The 18,488-nt window shown below is 29.9% G+C and overlaps 1 protein-coding gene across 1 annotated transcript in view; it reads left to right on the top strand.

The window, feature by feature from the left end:
• The window catches only part of LOC107446350 (STKc_myosinIII_N_like and MYSc_Myo21 domain-containing protein ninaC), a 169,549-nt gene that overhangs the window by 5,133 nt on the left and 145,928 nt on the right, over positions 1 to 18,488 (top strand). The gene's annotated exons all lie outside the window — the stretch shown is intronic.

The raw sequence follows: 18,488 nt of genomic DNA, 5'->3' as shown, positions 1-18,488 counted from the left end.
TCTCTAAAAAAAAATATATATATATATATATATATTCTTTGCAAATGTCCTAAATGACCAAACAGTTAAAGTCATTTCAATTAGATATTATTAGATATTAAAATCCGTAGTACACTTATAACATTTTCTATGGTATTCATAGATGTGCTTTATTATACTGAAAAGAAAGTTATTTCAGAGTTTTAGTGGGAAATAAAATTCAACTTTTTCGATACAAAAAATGGACTTTAATCATTCAAATATTTTCCATTCCATTCGATGACCTTTGGCTACCTTTCTGGTAGCTTCAAGATCTCGCACGTGTTAGAACTTCTGGTCCTTATCTGCGAAAAGTTCAAATTCCAGCAATAATCCAAATGCTGGAATTCCAGGAATAAATTCAAATTCCAGCTTTCAGCTCATAGTTATTACTGGAATTTTTACTATTTACAAAATTCCGTAAGCTAAGAAATAAATGATTATCAGATGGAATATGAAGGAATCGGCTGCACTTCCCGGTTATACTCCGATAATTTTGTGAGGTCTCTCATTTTCATGGTTGAATACGATTCCTTTGATTTACAAATCTCTTGCGAAAAAAAACTTTTGATATTATGTAGAGAATGTAGCGAATATACACAGTGAATAATGGGAAAAAGAAGGGAATAAAATACGGAAAAACAAGATAATGATGGGAAAATTAGAGATTTTGGATCTAGATAAAATGAGTCAATAATAATACTGAAGGTTTTTGTTTTATATTAACTTAGAGTGAAACTGATCAAAGTCGATGTTTGTTTGTTTTTTAATTATGAAATAATGTTCAGTGGATCACTCATTCGACAGATCAGCGAATGCATTAACCGCCGAATTTGCAAATAAATAAAAAATACACAATTTGCTAATGAATAAACAGTTATAAATATATAAGTAAAAACAATAAATTAGGATTATTAGTAAAAACTTGCCTTTTTAACAAGCTAGCTTAATCCTTTATAAAGAAGTAAGTTAAAAGAAGTTAACTGATAGCTTGTTATTTGTATAGTCAACGTCCAGTATATAATTTGTTTTTAATTTTTAACTTTATTATATGCGTCAAATTTGTTTATTTTCTCAAAATGGCATAGGAAAATCAGGAATATTTTTCCGATCCTTTCACGCAATAAATACTTAATGATAATAAGATAGATTACGTTAGTTTCGTTTACATGGTTTAGCAATAAAGCATATTTTTGTATAGAAAAAAAAATTACAAATCGAAACCTTCTTTTACAAAATAATTGCTTGTAAGTGCTAAGTTTCTGCAATGATTTTTCCCTTTATATTTCTTTTTCAAGGGGTGAGTTAAATACATCACCATTTTCATTGAATTTTAAATTTAAAAAAATTAGCAAACATTGAGAAACATAACTTCAATTTAAATAGCTCTGGTGGCTCAGGGGATAGTGAGCTCGCCTTCTCTTTGCTCTTTAGCTGCAGGCATCTTAATGGATAGTATGAAAACTTTATGGGCAGTTCGACCATTTGAAAATAGAATAGCTGCTGTCCCTGTCCAAGCAACATGTGATATGATTTTGTCTTTATGCCGTTGATGACAATATAAACATTTAAAAGAAATAGTTTTTCCTGATTCCTCCAGGTCCGTCAATGCAACGACAGGCAAGTCAGTAGTTTCTTTGTAGAAAAATATAACAATCTCATTTCTTCAACAATGCTTAAAATTAAGAACTCTCGAGAAACTTGTGAAGAATTACTAGCTCTAAGAATATTCAATAAAATTAACGAAATAGGCAAAATTAGAAATAGCAAAACTAAAATTGGCCATATTCTTGAAATCGATAGCATCGTTTACTATCGGCTCAATTGGTGGAAACACTTCCACGTTAAAAAAAATTCCTCATTGAAAGAACTTACACTTTCAGCGAGATTCTCACAATTGTAAACTTTGTAAACACCTGGATACCTATGTATAATACTCAAGATGCAGGCATTTTTTTTTTTTTTAAATTTACAATGATATCTAATAGTAGCTTTTTTATGCTGTTCTAGAACATTTTTTTTTAAAAAATGTGCAGAGAAGTTGTACCTTTGCTAGTAAATGGGACCTCTTTATATTTTATCCGTATTGTAAGAACTATTGAAATTTCTTTTCCCTATCAAGGGTTAACAGGCTTTTAGATAGTAAAAGAAGCGTCCGTTGGGACATTTCTTTTCTACAAACAAACGTATCCATTAATTACTTAACGGCAAGTTCTCCAAGCTACTTCTGTCTCTGTCTTTTTCAGCTATATCAAACTGCTCTGAACTTATTTAATAAGTTCCATGGTCTCAAATTTCTTAGTCTTTTTAACTCATGTACTGTATAAATTTTTACGAGAGTAATTTTTATCGCAAGAACTGGTGATTGATTTTTTTTTTATTTTTCTCTTCTATAGAATGCAAGTTAGAATTTTTATTTTTCAGAAAAATTTATCTTTTTCTCTCGGATGATAGGGCAAACTAGTTATGTCTAAGCCAATTGCGAGCCCTCATCTCAAAATGATCTGAACATTCGATAATTATGTAAAGCCATTACGAGTGGTTGCAGAACAACAGCGAGCAGGGGAGGGATTTATTTTGTAAAAAAAAACTTGTACAGTGGCGATCTAGTAAAGCGCCTGTTCGAAGAAAATGAAGATAACCAATGGGGGAGAAACAGCACTCTATATTTAAGCAATACACTCAACTCTCTATAGCGGTCATTTTGACCGCAATGGTCGTTCTAGAAAAATCACCTTTTTATGCATTTATAATATATTCTAATGCAATTTTACTTTTAATGATCTCAAAATGTTTGTAAAAATCGTGAAAATCAAATAGAACTTATTGCCTCTCAAATTTGCTTTGCAGTCAAAATGACCACTCCAGTTGTTCTAGCGTTAAAGTTTATATAAATTTTGCAATTTTAAAATTGTTTATTAATAGAATACCGAATTTGTATTTCGTAATAAAATTTTATTGTCTTGTTATTCATTAAAGATAGCTTAAAATTATTTAAAATGATTTTCATTTTATTTCATAAGGACAAAAATATCTTTGTTCCTTACATTTATTTTAAATACAGATATTAAGAAATTTCAAAACTTCCCTCTTAGACTCTAATATTATTTATAAGAAGAAGAAGTTTATTCAATCTTTTCCTCAATTTTCGATTTTCCTCAACTCTTGATTTACTTTTAAGATAAAAAATTAAAATTACCCGTGTGCCCCGACTTTCGCAAACAAGTAGGGCAAATATTTAGAAACACAAAGTCATAGATAGAACTTTTTTTACACTTTGTTTCACTAGACTAAGGCTGATCACGCTATATTAAATATCGATTTTCTATCGACTTTCTTGTCAAGTTAATATTCCACAACACTCTTTCCTTTCAGAGAACTTTTCCTTTTCGATGGAAAAAAATATAGATATAAAAATGCTTTAATCGATATTTTAAGTCTATCGAATCAAGCTCTCCGTACCGGGATGAAATCATAATGAGAAAAGGGCCATCAAATATTCCTACGTGGCTTAAATCATATTGAAAAATCTTAAATTGACTGTTTACTTTTGACATTCACATCAAGTATGATTGGATTCTTGAGACGATATTCTAAAAAAAATTCAATTTTTTTCTTTTTTAACTTTAATTCTATTCTTTTTCCAGTTGATTAAATAAACGCTGAAGATTATATTTAATAAAAATTAAATAAATAAAAATCATTTTTTCACATATTCTACACAAAAGCATGCATTAAAGAAATGGGACAAGTGTAATGACGAATAAATCTGTTAAGATATGAATATGTGTAAAGATATAATAGGATATTACATAGTATAAGTGAAAAGCAAGTGCTTTATTCTAGTACTTTATTTCGAATATTATGTAATCTTTTACGACATTCGTGATAAGATAGTTTAGATAAGTATTTATAATACTCTACCTACTTATCTAGAATATTATTTTTTTAATCAAGAATATTACCTAGAGTACTATTATAGAATTTTTATTGTCTATTTTGAATTAAAACTGTGAGTTATAATTCAAAATGGGCAACAAAAATTCTGCATGTCGATTGGCAGAACACAAACAACAGATTTACCAACTTTTTTTATTTATTCATATTTATTATACTCTAATTTTCTGATTCATTTACACATTTCCTTCATTCTTCAGTCCTTTTTTTTCCTTTATTCAATTGATGTATCGATAATCAGTCGAATTCAATCGAATCCGAACAGCACAATAAAGAACAGCAGGCAAGTACCAAGAACACACACGAGGACCCAGTGAGGTAATTGGCCGGACACTGCAAGTAAAAGCAGCACAAACGTCGGCCAAAAAAGCTGTGTACTAGGGGCAGATACCCAGAACCCCCAGATAAATGATCCAAATCCTGAAGACAACTGGAAAATTCGAGGACTGACAGTAAAAAGCACTCCATGTCAATCATATCGGGAGTCGATTATCAAAAAATTATAAAATTCACAAACTTTATATAAGTCACTGTCATTATAACAAGAATGTGTGAATTATGCTTATTCATTGAGCTGTCTTACCCATTTTTACTTTGTTTTGAATAAAGCGATTCGATTATCGAATTTTAATTTATCCCCTCCATGTTGGTCGATCCTATGGTTTGATGCCCGACGTTAAGCCTAAAGAAGTTTAAATATCGAAACAAGATCTTGATTCATACTTAAAATTCTCCGGCTTAAAATTTGGTAGCACCTGTATTTTATCACCTACACGTTGGCCGAACATTAACTCATGGTCTCATGTTTTAAGAGGTTTAATTATCGAAACAACAGATTTGATAATTAAACAACGTCAACCAATGGTCTCGATGTTATCCCTTAAGAGATCGAAATTTCGCTGATATCTTTAAGGTGGAAAATGATTATTAGTTATGTTTTTGCTAGTCAAAGTCTTAAAACTCGAAAAAGATTGGTCTTTTCGAGTGTTTTCACTAGTAATAAGATAAATAAACCACTGTTGTTGATCCAGAGAAATATTTTCGTTCTCTGAACTGCCGCAACATTCTGCGAAAAAAATATCGGCCTTTCGTATTTAATATTGTTTTCATTAGTATAAAGATCGCCAAAGTCTGTGAATCTGAAATTAGGGGTTTGGAAAAGCAGGAAATAATCGATCGATTAAACGCAATTAATACAATTTTTATCTAAACAATTGCGCATCTTTTTTTTAATGACATCAATGCGCTCATTTTTTAGTGCTTGGGGAAAATGTTTAATCTTCTCAGGTGGTCCAAACATGACAATCAAGGCATTCTCTTAATAACTAATATTTCTTGGCATGGTTCGTAAAAAATTTCGCCAGAAAAAAAAGAAAGAAAAAGATCGTTCAGAAAGATTAAATATCACTTTCATTTTCTCCTTCTTTAATATAAATACTAAATTACTCTAAGAAATTTAATTTTGTTCAGCCGGAAAAAAAATCTTCAACGTCATCGGAGCTTCTTTTCAAGACATGATAATTTATCCTCTTTTTTTTTATCCTCTCGGGCTTCGATGTATTCTTTATGACTCTTGGCAAAGAAAAAATATAAGTAATCTGTTTTTTTGCTGATACTTCTGCGTCATTAACAGTATTCTAATAAAGAGTGCTTCTTTTTAGCTTCGAGTCTTTTACTTCGTAATTACATAGTCAAGTATTTTTAGACCGCGGGGAAGAGATGCTGACTCGAAAATTACTTAAAGTTATCGTGTGTAGTGGCAACGGCATTTATAAAAGTCTTCTGCAGTTTCTTTCTGCGTCGGCAAAGATAAATGATAGGATGATAAAAATTAAATAATTTCTGGTATCTGTGGACTCTGGGGAGAAAAATAACTAAGTATACATCACTTTATTAAACTGAACGAGCATTTAAAAAATGTCTTTTAATTGTGAAAAATGTGAAGGAAAAAATTTACTACATTTAAATTTCATTATGTTCCCTATTATTAAACTATTTCCATATTATATTCCCATTTAATAAATTGTCTTGAAGATGAACTAAAAGAGGTGATTCAAAAATTTACTCAGTGGACTGGGACTAAATAGTTTTAGCTTTTGGAAATGTTTATAATCTTTTGAACTATTTTGCACCATTTATTTAAAACTATTCTAAATTTCAAAGGATAAATTATGAATTTTTAAAATGAAATTTAAAATTATGCTTATAGTTTTTGATTTCTTTCACAATATAAAGTTTTAATATTATGAACTTTTAATTTGATTTATTCTTTAATTAGCCTTCTATATTCTTCGCTATTAACATTAAAAAGTATTTTCTCAGATATCTAAAATTAGGCTTTCTATTTTTTACCCATTGGCAAAATGGGTCTTGTTTTGGATTTGATGGAGTCCACACACTCTTCAACTGTGTTCAAGAGTAATAGTAAATAGTGCGCATGCGTCGTCATTGCATGCGTTGCTATGGCGACTGCTGCTGATTTTTATTTTCACTAGCAGGCATTTTTAATGTATTTACATAATAATAATTTAAAGTATTTTTATATTCCTTTTATTATTAACGTATAATTACTGGCTTGACAGTGATTTTAATGTAAATATGAATACTGAAGAATGAAAAGTATTTTGTGACGTCTTGAAACACGTACATAGGCAGGATATGAAAATAAATCAGACGACAAACATCAATTGAGACAGTTTTTGCAACCCATGATTTGAAATGTTGTGGCGGTTAACGGAGTCAATTCAGAAAGAAAAAGCATTTGACCAATGAGTAACCAGTAATCGTAATAAGGCGGTCACAACTTTTCTTTTTAATTTTTTTCTTACTTAAATTTAAAAATGAATTACTGTATATATCACTCATAATTAACAAATTCAATAAAAATAATTTTAAAAAACTAGCACCGTTAATTATCTCTTCAAATTAAGTCAAGCTTGTAAAGATTATATTAATTCACGAAAAACTTCTAATGGTGAATACTTTGAATAAGTTGGTACACAAATACAATTGAGAAATTTTATAGTGAGAAATCTGTGATTTGAATTCGAAATGAAATTAAAAGTAAATTTATGTTTTTTATTTGAATTACTTTCTTAAAATCTTTATATCATGCATCTTTATATTATGTATTTTAAGAAATGTGTATGTATACCTTAAATAATTTGCGTACATGTTAAATAATCTAAATGCGCTTGTTCTACTTTTCCTTCTATGCGTGAATAATAAACGTTTCAAGAATTCTGTTTCTTACTCAATAAAATCTGGAAATAACTATTTGCGTTACCAAACATGTTTTGGAATGGTATTTTGTTTTTTGAAGAGTTTATTGAACTTCTTACCATTTAATTTTGTTCTCTTTTGGCTTCTTTTTTTATATCTATATTTTGAATAAGGTTTTATTTCTACTATGTTTTATGTATTTTTTTCAAAATAGGACTACGAAGTATGAATAACACTTTTGTTTTATTGAACAAAGCATATTACATTCATGCTTCTTTTTCTTATTTATAAATACTTTTCTATTCATATATACTTTTCTATTTATAATTCTCAAATTGTCTAAATAGATAACTATTACTTCAATAACTTTAAAAAAATATGCAATCAATATCAGATAAATAATAATAATTTTTATGTTGCAATCTTAAAAACATGTCATTTTGTTCGTAATAATGAAACTCCCTTTCAAATAAATAATAATTCCAATAATTGTGTATTGAAATTTCTTTTTCACCAAAAGCTAAAAATTATCTCGTTTGTAATTTATTGACGCTGACAAATTACCGAGAGCTTCTCTAATTCACAATATAAAAATTTCTAAAATAAATTATTTTAATATGACAGGTAATCAAGCCAAAAATAAATTGTTTCTTAGGAGAATATGAAAAAGAAATAATTATTAATATACAAGAATGGAGTAATATTCCAAATAATAGAAATAAATCTAATTTCAAGATAATAATCGCACACTCAAAGAGATTACATTAAGAGCAAAATGATGATGCAATTACTTAGAAGGAAAAGGATTATCACATTCATCTGTAAGAACTATAGAATAAAAATGGAGCATATGCAGTCTATTTAGAATAAAAATAATAACTCTTTTCGAAATAACATGTCCACGGGAAAAGAAATTCCGATTCTATTGAGTAATCATTGTGATATATATAATTTGTAACCGATCTCACTAATTCAACGAGATATCCCTTACGAATTGTTAATGTAGGATATAAATGACACAAAATTATGTCATTCATAACTCAATAAAAAAATTCTAAATAATAACGTTAAAGTACACGCCTTCATACTGAGATCAAAATTATATGTAAAAGACAGTTTCTTATGTATTCCATTTATTCATTTTACTTGTCTAATTAAAACATGCACCCGAAGGTATTTCTGCGTGTTGCACATGACTTTATTTGGAAATTAATCTAATTATGACACTCTACTGCACTGCAGTCGGAAAAAAAACAATTAGCAATGAACAATAAACTATTACAAGGGAACAACAAACACATAAAAGTGAACAATAATCAATTAAAAGTAAACAATTAGAAATAACAACAAACAATTAAAAGTGAAAACTTACATATTTAAATTTTGAATAGGAACAATAAGCAGTCAAAGGGGGACAAAGGACAATTTCAATTATTTCTCAGTATTGCTCTCACTTTCAAATGAAATTTAGTAACCTCTTCCTCATCCTGGGAATTTTTTTTCAACGAATTCATAGTGTCTAATTGTCAAACTGAACATACATTGGTAGAGAATACTCCTATTTTGAACAATAGCTCTGCCAAGCAGTCATGCCAGTCAATAATCTAACATTTGCTGCTACCTCTTTTCGGGGTCTATGCCTATACAATTCACAAAAATCTTGCATGCCTTTCCAGTATTTACCTTTTTAATTTTTTAGACGCATCCTCCTTATGCATTTCATTAAATTTATTATAAACACATCTTGTTAATATATCTGGTATAATTAGGTGTATTCGCTTTCGATTTTTGCTAGAAAGTCTGTCTGTGTTCAGCACCTTCGAATCCAACGCATGTTGGGATTCAATTTAAAATAATTGTTTTCTCTAATTTCATTAGAATATTTAAAGTCTGTTTGATTTAAAATCTGATCTCAGATTCAAAGCAATAATTTTCCGTTATCGTTACGAATTTTTATACAGTTTCTCTCTTTGGAATTTCTAAAACTAAGCTTTATTAATAGTATACAAGCTAAATTCACGTTCTCTGGATAATGTTTATAGAAATTTACAAGGAACTATCTATTAACGACACTACCTATACTAGGTAACTTGGTACCTAAATTAATATATTATGTTTAACTACTATAGAATAAACAATGTTTATAGAAATTAATACTGAAAATCCCCCCTATTATTACACTAAGAAATTTTAAACCTATATTATTGAGTAAATAGGAAAGTAATTTCGCTTTCGATTATGAAAATAAAAAACTAATTTCTTATAGTGAATAAATAAATATTTTATTGAATTTAATATTGTCCATTCTAGTCCAATACCTTTTGCCATCTTTCTGATAGCAGTAGCATGACACCAAGTATTACCGTCTAAAAATATTTTTAAAAACCCATTTCTCCACTCCAATGATGATGTACCTCAAAAATGGATAATTTTCTTGAAGTTTGAGAAGCAAATCATAGACGTCTAATGCGACATGCATGAATTTCTTTCCGTTAGAACATAGGAAACTAATTAGTCGTGCTTTGACGAATAAACATTGGCGTTTCAAAATATCACGAACGGTCGAACTCAACAAATTTAGTATCGCAGAGATCTCATTGGTTGTTATTCGTAAGTTTGCATCAATTTATAACTTTATTGAGTCTTTATCAGCCTAAACTGGCGTAGTGCATTTTTAGGCATCTCAATCGAAATTTTATTGTTTCGCTTTATTCAAATTACATACATTTGCAGGTTTTTTTGCTCAATTTAGGCTTGTAAACCTTTATTAAGTAAAAGGACAGATAGAACAATTTAGAGAAGGACATCCAAAGAATACAACTGGGTTGCGACGGGATTCAAACCTGCCACCTTCACGCTTCATACTGCTTTTGACGGACGATACCGTTCGGACAGGGAGGTCCCATCGAAATTTAGTAAACCAGTTTGGTGCCTGGCGGGCTGTAAACACATCTTCTTCATACACATCGGATGATTTTTTCTTCTTGTTTAAACAGCATTTTTACCATTTCGATAGTAAAAAAGTAAAATATGCCGAAAATGCTGCTTTTAATTTTCTATATTTGAAAGGGTCCCAACCAAAAACTAATGCGTAAAATCAATCGAACTTTTCACAAGTAAGACTTCCTGTATTAGTTTTCAAAATTTATAATGATTATCCGATTTAAGTTTGAAGCTGACTGTATAAAAATAGGATTAAGTCTTCTGTTGGGGAAAAAACGAAATTATTTTTTTAAATAACCTAATAGTATATTTGGTTCTTATTAAAACAGAACTACTTCCAATACCTGTAGTGCCTATTATTAAAATTAATTTAGAGTCACTGACATCAAAGGTAATTTTTTAAGGTATCCCTAAAATTATAAGTACTTATTCTCTCTGAATTTTGCTTCTTAGCACAATTTTGCTTTTATTTTAAATTACCATTGATTATAAATTATTTAGTTTATTTACATTGTGGGAATCTTAGATTAAAAAATCTAGTCAAAATTCCATGCTGGGTTCTGAATACTACTCTTAAAACATTAAACTAACCAGATAATTCAATAAAAGCTCATACTTTCAAAATAGAGACCTTAAAATGCTGCCTCATTTTAGCCAAGAAATGCGATTACATTGATGGCAACATTAAACACCGTCGCAGCATTTTAATATGCAAATTCAAATTAGATGTATATTGAATAAAATTATGCAGGTGATATGACAAAATTTATGTCTCAATTAGAAATTTTAATTTGACTTCCTCCTCAGTTTCTGCACTTGCCGTTAAATATTGTTGGATGAATATTTGCACATACGCATTTGCAAAGGACATACTAGAAAAAGTTACATGTAGTTAGAAATTTCAATAACACTTATACTCTTGATTACTCTTTGAATTTTAGATCTTCTGAAAGTACATTATTAAAACGTAAATGTTACCAGACTAAAGTTACGCATATTACACAGTATGGGATAACTCGAAATGTAAATCAATTCGAATGTGTGAATTTTAAATCAATCTCTTCAAATTTCTGAATTTACACAAAATGTTTTAATGAATTGAAACTATGACTATATTAAAAATGACACATACTTAAAACAGATATTAGAACTATCATACAATTGTGTTCCCCTCATCACTGTTCTTAATATGCATTTTTAGAAATTCTGTCAGAAGGGAAGTAAAAATAATATACTCATTGAAAGCAACTTTAAGTATGGAAAATACAAAATAAGTTTTTCGAAATTTGACGAATCTCGATTTCCAAAGAGGAGACCAAAGAGGAAAATTTTAAACTATGTTTTTAATCCTTTTTATTTAATTTTCCCAAATAAACTTATTCCGTATCTTTATTCTATTCAGCAATATCTTACGAAATATTTAAAATCCAATCATAATTCAAGAAATAAGACATGCGGTATTTTAGATTCTCTATATAAAATTACCTCGATAAAACTCTGCAATCAGGTTTTGATGAATAGTTAAATAGGGTATATTTGTCATTTTTAAATTTTATCTAAACATCCTTGTCTTTTTGCAATTTACGTTAAATAAATTTCTTATCATCATCTGAATTTATTTTTATTACTTTGAACTGAAATAAAATTAAATTTTAAACAACTAAAAACTAACAAACGTGTAGTTTTAAATTATTCAAAACCACAAATCGTTCTAAAAATATTCAAGTACTATTTCTCCTCATATAATAAAGTTACCCGCTAATTTTTCACCTTTCTGAAAGACATTGTGTTGTCAAATAATACCATGTTATCAAAAGTTTGTAAAGTACTGCACCGAGCACAGGGGTTCGTTTTGATTGGAGATAAATGAAAAAACCCTAAGACACCAAAAGCATTTTGGTAGAATCTTCTAGAAAATACAGCTATTTCTAGCGTTCAATTACAACTCAAATAGCAGTGTAGTACACAGGCTGTAAAACCTCAGACAGCTCAACGAACTAACAAAAGACACGCAAATGAGAGCACTATAGCAGTCACAAACAGACTAATAATCTCCACTCTTACCTTACAAGGAGACCCCGGAACTTTTGTCATGATTCTAGACTCGTATAACTCCGTAAAGCCTTATCGCTTTCGTATAATATCGTATTAGTCTTATCGCTTTAAAACTCAAATTTTCCTGAACAATCGTTTGATGTCAAAATGATCGCCAAATAGCCAAAATTGTTTCCAAACCGAATATTTCATAAGAAATACGTTTAGCGTTATTTTCTCTCTAAATTACGATCGAATTACACGACGTGCTTGCAAATTTTTCAATCAAACTGTTGATTTAAGGTCAGTCTGAAAATATTGAGCCTAATAAAAATAATATTCACAAAATAATACTCATCTTTACAAATTCGCAACAGTACAGAAAAAAATATCAAGAAAACAAAAACTAAAAATTTAACCTAAATCCAAGATGGTGAAAGTAAAGACGGGATTAAAGGAACGGGTTAAGAAAAACTGAATTAAAAATATCAAAATCAATTGGATTACCAAATGAAAGAAGGAATAATAATCTTTCACCTCCTTCCAATTTAATGGGACAAACCAAACAGAATTAAATGCTCTCCTTTACATCGTCTACTATTGATAAAATGTTATTCTTTAATAATATTTCCCTAATATGCACGATTTCATTTTTGTCAGGGATTATAAAATCTAAATATTGTGGTAGAACACGTTGTGTGATTTCTATTAGTACATTATCATCTATTCCTCAAAAACATATCCAAGGTGTCCATTGACGGTTTTCGAAAATGTACAGCCGGAAACAATTTTTACATAAAATATTCATGCGAAACGTAATAAATATTTCTAATCCAATTTTTTCCAAAATTCCTAGTTTCAATTCAAAAAGTTTCCAGTAGATGGTGCTACATACACCTTTGGTCATTTTTCGCCTGTTTGTTTTGATGTTGGATTGTTCTGTGCAAAATAATATCAGTGAGTTTTAATTCTGGACACAACTCGAAATACAAGTTTAAGGAATTGGACACAGCTCAGAATGCGTATTTAAAAAAACTGGCGCAACAAAAAACGTACCTTTTCAATGTTCATACCAAAATTTAAGAACTAAATCAGGAGTTCCGTATTTAATTTTTCTTACTTTTTTAAACACTGAACATATTTAATGCGTGCTAAGTCCCTAATTTTGGCGTCAGGTTAGTTAGATGTTGACGTATGCCTGTTTTAGGCAGAGAGGGAGCGATTGTTCGTGTTTTCCAGTGGCGCCATCCATGACCAAGAATTCGACTTCTGCCACACCATTCGTCATACCCGTTTATAGGGCGGACAAATTCATACATCCATTCATTCATCCACAGATCGTAATTTTGATTTGAATCAGAGAATGATCGATCTCCAATCCAGTACCCCCAGAGGTATTGATTTGCTATGGGAACATGGAGGACTTTTGCGACTCGACAGATTTAACGTGCATCAGTCACTTCACTACACTGGGAGTCTTCGGCCGGCGGGGTTCAAACCCACGAACTCTCGGACATGCGCCCAGCGCTGTACCGACCAGGCTATCCCGGCCTTCTGCGAGAATTATTTGTTTCACCTTAAAAAAAATTATATATAAAGTTTTGAAAACCATCAGTTTCCTCTAAATGAAAACTAAAATTACTAATTTGTTTTTCTTTTACGATGCAAGTATATTTATTTCTAACATAGTCAGTATTGATGTAAAATAAATGTAAAAATACAACTAATTTGATATTCAAAGCATAAAAGTGTTTCAAAAAAAATATTCTTTCCGAAAAAAAAGGACGGATGTTTTCCATAGAATATACATAAACTTGGAAGTTTTCGCAACTCAGTTTTACTGTATCTTTCAAAACCAACTGTGCGGTTCATCCTGCATTTCATGATGATTCAATGCCGGACAAAAAAGATAGTGAAAATTCGCATCGCCATTTTTCAACAAACACTTGTAAAGTAACACTCGTCTCGATTTCAATTGAGGAATAGAATTTTATCCAGAAGAAGAAAAAAAAAACTCTTTTTCCAAGAAGCAGCTGCGTTTGCTTTTTAACAAAACATGAAAGAATTCTTCCGAACAAAGTGAAGAATTTTACAGCTGTTAAACTTTTCGGCCACAACACATGCTTTAGAAATCTAGGTACACAAGAAAGACCAGATTAATTTTTCACACCCTGGTCAGGCTTACAATATATTTCACAAAAAAGGAGTTTTCGAAAAACCTCAGCTACATTTTTGTTAATAGATAAAGAAAACAAACTAATGGAAAAGAGAAATGTCAGCTATTGTTTTGGTATTCAAGACTCTACATTTTAACATTGTATTGAAATAGTATTGTATTGAACATAGCCCGGTGGCTGAGCGGTAGCGCTTCGCGCTGTCGTGCCACAGGTCCTTGGTTCGATCCTTGGGCCGGGCAAGGCCGACTCAGCCTTTCATCCCTTCAGTGGGTCGATAAAATGAGTACCAAGCATGCTTGGGAACTAACACTGGGGGTTCCGCGTTCGGCTGACCACCTGACCGGAACATATGCTCCTGCACCCCAGAGCCCAAGGTCAAGAAAACTGAGATGGGCACAGTCGGCCTTGGCCCTCTTAATGGGCTGTCGCGCCACTGAGTTAGTTAGTTTTATTGAAATAGTTATTTATTGTAACTATCTCACCATAGCTAACCGAAATTTAAGTAGTTAATTGTGAAGTAACTACTACGAGTATATTTTTCTCGGGAAAGATTTTTGTATCATTCAAGCAAATGAATAACAGGATTTTATTTATTTATTTATTTTTATTTTATTTACTTATTTAATTTTATTTTATTTTATTTTATTTATTTATTTATTTATTTATTTATTTATTTATTTTATTTTATTTTATTTTATTTACTTATTTTATTTTATTTGTTTATTTATTTTTAAACTTATTACACACTTTTGGAACGGGGTTATAGCAGGGCGGAATGATGTTTCTTGACTTTTGGTATCGATAAGGTATTACTTTCGAGCTTAAAGGAGTATAACTTGACCACCACGTCATTGCTTAACCAGGAGGCAATGAGCCGTTTTAGGTAAAGGAATAGAGCGCTAGAGAACCAGTGATGGCTGGTCGATACGAATTCAGCCCCCAGCTTGCACAGACCACAGCGTTGACGTAAGAAATATCCTCAGCTGGCAGGAGGATCATTGACTAGAATCTCCATGCTGCAAAGCTAACTGTGGGAAGTTTTCGTGATTTTCTTCTCCATGCGATGCAAATGGGAGTTAGGTCATCAAAATATATCATCTGCAAAGTCAACAAACATGTGAGAGTTAGTCATTTATGCTCAAAAGCTCTCTATTTGCAATGCATATGAATTTTATAAAATTAAAAGAAATTGAAAACCTATACAATATTTAATGCCATATTTTATTGCATGATAATATTGTATATATATTGTGTTCTCTTTATTCTCCTACCTATCATTTTACTAATTACATCATAGTACTTGGAAATTCAAGTACTTCCCTGAATATCAGCTATCAATTTGTATATTTTTAGAAATATAAGATTTCAATCAAGATTTAGGCACTATCCATCAAATATTTCTTGAAGATACATTTCACAATCATTTATTGAAAGAACCTTTTTTCTTATGAAAAAATTTAAGAAAAGCAAGCATTGTTTATCCTTTTTTCTGATTACTCACCTTACAAATCTTTTGATTTATGTGAAGCATTGAACATTTTAGTTCTTAAGTTTCTTGTTCTTGTATTTGTTAAAAGCATTTTTTTTTAAAAAAAAAAGCTTTGTATTTTTAACTCATTTTGATCCCAAATAAACGTTTATTACAATTAATAACTCTCCTCTAAAATAATTTGAAAATGAATTTCAAGTTCTGGAAATAATCTCTCTATGTTCTAAAATTCATAATTGCCACTTCTGTTTTGGGTATTTAATTTAATGCTACAATTTTTTTACCAAACAAAAACTATAAGACTTCGAAACTTGAAATGACGTAGGCGTGTAGAAAATGTACAGGATGTACGATGATTAAAAAAAAATAAACAATCGATAATTATTTCTAGAATTATTAAATGTTAGACTTGTTGGAAAAATTATGAAGACCGCCCACCAGGCTACAGGAATGCCCTACAGAGTTGAAATTTGACATGTGATATTACTACGATTGTTTATTAACTTAATACGAGTTTTTTTTAAACTTCCATTAATTTTAAAATTATTGCACTTAGTGCTCTTGCATTTTTTTTCCTTTCTTGTGACTTTTTGTCTTGTTGAGTACAAATATAGAAAAACGATGGAGTAAAAAAAGCTAGGATTTAATTATTAAATCGAGAATTATCAACTGTTAAATATTTTGTAAAAGAAAATAGAATGTGTGTGTGATCTATTACCCCCTGAACTGTTACTACAGAGTTGAAATTTGATGAGCTGAAGGAACCATTTTCAATTATGAACCTAAAGCGAAGTTGTATGAAATTTCACTTCTTTCGAAAGTTATTGCAATTTTAGATGCTTTTTTCGGGAAATTTATTTTTTAATTTTTTACTTTAAATAATGTTAGATTCACATTTGTCGAAAAATTTATCTATTTCGCAATCATCGCTTTATAAGCTCGTGCTTTAAGTTGATATCAAAATTACCAAGAAAACTCAATAAATAAAACAAAAAAAAAAGATATTAGATATCAGATGTAAATGTAAATATTTACATCAACATTTTTCAAAATATAAAAGGCTCAAAAGAGTTAAAAACTGTAGCCAAGTAGAAAGATTATATAACATAAAGTTATCATTATATATTGCTAATGAGTAAAATTTCTTCTGATTTATTATATCGTATTGTGTACCACATTCTGTATTTCTAAAGCTGAATATTTTATTTCCATGAACAGTTGATTAGTTTTTCATATCCAAGTAATCGTTACTATTACATATTAATAATTTGTTTACATAAAATTATAGTAATTGTATATTTTGTAAACAAAATTATCTTTATTATTTTACTTCCTTTTTAATTCTTATTACTCTTATTTAGTTATTATTTTACTTTTTAATGACATCATTTTTGAGAAAGCGAAAGATGAATGAGAGTTATCCACGAAAGTTGGTGAGCGGAGCTAGAAAAGTTCGGAGCCACCTAATTGTATAAATAAAGTCTGATTTTCTTCTAGAAATAGTTTATTTTTTAAAAAATTTCTTATTGTTTGCCATGCTACAAAAGGACAACGCATCGAAAATCTGTAACTGAAAAAACGTGTTTTGTTTTTCTTTAACTTCATGTATCATTTATTGTAATGATGGAAAGTGGCTCAGAAGGTGTGCTAAATAAGTGGTTGAAGGAGCGGCAAATTTTCCCCAAACATATTAAACTTTCATCATATTAAAAATGCATTAATAATTTAAGAAGACAAAAGATTAATTTTTTCTCAATCATGAAAAAAAAATTACCCCATCTTCCTCTTGGAACGGAGCGGTAATGAAAATTAATTTTACTTAAAGAAAACTTATAAAACTAAAATTAATGTTAAAAAAATACAGGGATTGGACAAAATAATGGGAACACTTCGATACTAACGCATTTTTCGATATTTCTCAAAAAATAATAAGAGAATCAGTTTATAAATTTACAAGTGATTAGATCGTGCTATTTCTCATACATATCAATGAAGTTTACAGCGTTTCGATGTTTAAGGGACAGACAATAAATTACAAAAGAAAAAAAATTAATTACCATAAAATGTAGTAATAATTGCCATAAAATGTAGTAATAAATTTGTAACTTATCACAATTATTTGTGTTATTATATGCATTAATTACACAAAATTTCGTAAACCAAGCTTAAATACACAACTCAAAACAGACATAGTAGGCGATAAAGACTGCAGCTTATTAGTCTTATTATTGATAATAATAATGCCGACCGGCCTTTGTAGGGGGCAGGGAACTGTCCTTATATCAGAAAGGTCCTGGGTTCGAATCCCGGGCAAGGCATGGTTGTTTCTTTCTCTCTTTGTGTGTTCTATGTCCTTTCTCCTTTGTGTGTGAATGTGACTCGCCCTATAAACGGGTTGTGGTTGTGTGAATGGCGTGGGAGAAGTCGAATTCCTGGCCAAAGATGGCGCCACTGAAAAACAGGAACAATAGCACCCCCACTGCCTAAAAAGGCATACGACAAAAAAAATTGATAATATTTTTAAAAAATATTATAAAACTTCTATTGATTATTTAACACACTTCTTTCAACTAAATTTTATAGTTAAAATAAATATAATTTATAATTTTAAAATAGCATAAATATATTTAGTTTCTTATGGAACTAGT

The sequence above is a fragment of the Parasteatoda tepidariorum genome, chromosome 1 (assembly GCF_043381705.1).
Source record: "Parasteatoda tepidariorum isolate YZ-2023 chromosome 1, CAS_Ptep_4.0, whole genome shotgun sequence".
Classification (NCBI taxonomy): domain Eukaryota; kingdom Metazoa; phylum Arthropoda; class Arachnida; order Araneae; family Theridiidae; genus Parasteatoda; species Parasteatoda tepidariorum.
The sequence above is the reverse complement of the archived record's forward strand: the minus strand, read 5'-3'. Positions and strand labels throughout refer to the sequence as shown.